The sequence below is a fragment of the Citrus clementina genome, unplaced genomic scaffold (assembly GCF_000493195.1).
Source record: "Citrus clementina cultivar Clemenules unplaced genomic scaffold, Citrus_clementina_v1.0 scaffold_2, whole genome shotgun sequence".
Lineage (NCBI taxonomy): Eukaryota > Viridiplantae > Streptophyta > Magnoliopsida > Sapindales > Rutaceae > Citrus > Citrus x clementina.
The window spans coordinates 1,168,223-1,171,932 of record NW_006262688.1 but is presented as its reverse complement, the minus strand read 5'-3'; positions in this window follow the sequence as shown (position 1 = coordinate 1,171,932).

Here is a 3,710-nt window from a genome sequence, read left to right as displayed (position 1 = left end):
GAAAACTTAGTGAATTCCAAGACTACAAAACCACCTTCTTCACCAGACTCTTTCTCAGAGATGATGCAAATCGTATAACCTGGAAAGAGAAGTTCTTAGCAGGTTTACCTACTCTTCTTGGTGAAAAGGTTAGAAATTCCATTAAAGCCCTTTATGACAATCGTATTCCTTATGATGAACTCACCTATGGTGAACTAGTCAGTTTTGTCAATAAAGAAGGTTTAAAGATCTATCAAGATTTGAAATTACAGAAACGACTAAAATAGGAGCTTAGGAAATCTAAGCAAGAATTAGGCAGTTTCTGTAAACAATTCAATTATGACCCTTTTAAAACTTCCACTTCCAAAAATTGTAATGGTGAGTGTTCTTCCAGACCTCACAAGAGGCATTACAAATCCAAAAGCTATGGGAAGCCATTCCAGAAACTTAGAGAATCTTCTTATAAGAAACCTCAGAGGCCTTACAAGAAGCCCAACTTCTCTAAGAAAAAGGAATTTAAACCTAAACACAAAGCCCCTTTCAACTACAGAGAAGCCATATGCCATAAGTGTGGTATAAAAGGCCATACTGCAAAGTATTGCAGAATGAATCGAAAGCTTCATGAACTTGGCCTTGATGAAGAAATCCTCTCCAAAATTGCCCCTCTTCTTTTAGAGTCTTCTGACTCTGAGTCTTCCATGTCGGGAGATAGTGATCCCCTTCAGGTCGATGAGCTTATTGACTCAGATACCTCTGCATCCAGCAGTAGTGATTATGAAATATATTTTTATTTAAAGAAAATCAATGTTTTGACTAAAGACCAAGAAACTTTTCTTGAACTCATAAAACATATTTCTGATTCAAATCTTCAAAAGAAATATCTTGATAAGCTTTTGAAAACTCTGGATTTTAACAAATCTGAAACTTCTAAAGTTCCAATTGTAAAGAAGAGTTCTTATGATCTTACTGAGATTTTGGATAAAAAGAAAACAAAGAAAATTGTCCTTAATATCCAAGATCTTCAAAAAGAAATCAAAGATATTAAAATTGAGATTAAGGATTTGAAAGAAAAACAAAAGCATGATTCCGAGACTATTCAACTTCTTTTACAGAAGCAATTGCAGGATAATTCAGATAATGAATCCAATCCTGATAATGGTGATGACAATGACCAAAATTTAGAAAATATTGAGTCTGTACCCAATGATTTTCTATTTGTTTTAAAGCAAATCACCATGAGAAAATATTTGATTAAAATCACTTTAATTTTTTCCAATGATTTTGTAATTGACGCCATTGCCCTTTTTGACACTGGTGCCGATTTAAATTGCATAAGAGAGGACATTGTCCCCAAAAGATTTCATGAGAAAATAAAAGAAAAACTTTCTGCCGCCAACAATTCAAAGCTTAATGTAAATTCTAAAGTTGAAGCTTCAATTCATAACAATGGTTTTGAATTTAAAACTTCTTTTGTTCTTACAAATGACATACACCATGCTGTCATTTTAGGAACCCCTTTTATAAATCTTATTGTTGTGCAAATTTTAATGTACTCGCAAGCGCACGAATCTATTGTAGTATAGATCTATGGTGACGAGTGTCGATCCCACGAGGAGGTGGATTTTAATTGTGTATAGAATTAATTTTGTAAATGGGTTGTTGGATTTATGGTGGAAATGATTTGGTATATGCTAAAACTTAAATTAAAATGGCGAGAATAAATTCTAAAATTGGAATTGCAATGGCGAGAATAAATTGAAGATAATTCTATTGAAATGACGTACTTGGGTATCTGGATCCGTATCAACATGCATCATGGGCTAAATAATCCGTATTAATGCCAATTAAATCATGAGGGGGGAATCCACACCTCATGAACCACGCTCTAATCAATATGGTGCTAAGGGCTTATCGTGCCAAATAATAATAACCTTGTACTAGAGGGCCGGTGAAACCAAGGCGGTACTAGACAAGATTAGTATTATTTGTCGACGAGAAGTCAAAACATCCACAAAAACTAGAGGGGAAGAGAAAATAAATTTACCAAATTAAGCCCATGACACATGTTGAGACTTCACCTTCAACCCAAGCTTGAAAGAAAATTAGCCACTCATAGTTGAACTAGGGGCAAAATGGGAATTTATTAAAATACGAAGAAAATACAAGATGGAGAGGGAATTACAGAAAATGGATCCCAAAAATAGATTCAGAGATATCAAATTAGGGGGGGGAGGCCCCCTTTTTATAGATACATGGAGTAAATCATGGCCATCGGATTAAAAATAGTTTGGACGCTCAGGATTGCGCCACGTCATCAGTCAACAGTCCACGGTTTGACCACGCGGATGAACAGTAACACGGTTTGACCCGACTTTGAACAGTAACGCGGTTTGACCCGGATGAACAGTAACGCGGTTTGGTTGAAAATAATCCTGTGTGATGCATGCACCGTACGCGAGATTTTTCGTCCACTGATATGCTGCCACGTCACCATCAACAGTACATAAGAATTTTAGTCCAACAGGATCGTGACACCTCATCAGTCAATGCCACATCATCGGTCAATGCCACGTCATCATCCGTCTATGTGAACAGTGTCGTGAACAGTAACGTATACAGTATCGTACACGTGAATAGTACCGTACATGTGAATAGTGCCATTTTTCCTTTTATGCTCCTCCTAAGGTTTTCGACCGTCCTGAGTTCAAAAGTGATGTCCGTTTTGCCGTCTGATCTCTCCTTTATTGTGAAATGACTATAATGCCCCTAAAATACATAAATTACTTAATTAAAATAACACACACGTAATTACATCACAAGAAGGTTAAATACATAAAAGTAAGGGTTGTTAGTAAGACTTGAAATGTAAAATGACGGTTTTCTCCTTTATAAATATGCATTTTCTAACACTCAACACACCCCCCAACCAGCTTATTGCTAGTCCCTAGCAAATAAAGCGAAAACAAAATTCAAATTCAAAATAATTTTTTTTTTGTTTTAATAGAAACACTCGTATTTATTCCATCAGATTAATGATAGCAATCAAATAAAAGTATAAGCATTATCTCCAGTCTAAAGCAACATCACACCCACATCAACCATCCACATGAATTAGCCCAGTAGACTTTGTTTTAGCTACTCTCAAGAATGACATGTCAAACCCCAAAATCTCACTGGAAGTAGTGACACTCTCACAAATAAATTAATCCCAATAAAAATAGTCACTCCAATGAATGGTAATTGAGAGAGAAAATAATAAAGAAGTGATATCACATGCTCTCACCAAGATGAAATAAATATGCCCTCAGCTTAGAAATAATACGATCTCAAGTCAAATAAAATGTTAGTCAACCCACTTTATTTATCTTTTTTTTTTTTAATTATGCATCACTACATCTTTTTAGCCCATATAACTAGCTTCTACTTCAAACTATAGTTCCCTAAAATCAAGAAGGACTTTTATTAGGACGAAACGTAGGCTAGGGACATGGCTAACAAAGAAGGAAAATAAGGAAAACAAAGTGTATGTTTGAGAAAAATGCAGAGAATTTTTTTTTTTTTTTTTTTTTTTTTTTTTTTTTTTTTTGATTTCACCTATTTTTTATTCTTTTGAAACAACAACTTTTGTTTTTGTTTTGTTTTTGTTTTGTTTTTTTTTTGTTTTTTTTTTTTTTGCTTTTATTTGGCATAACTTCACTGAACAAAATAATTATTTACATTTTCTCAAACAT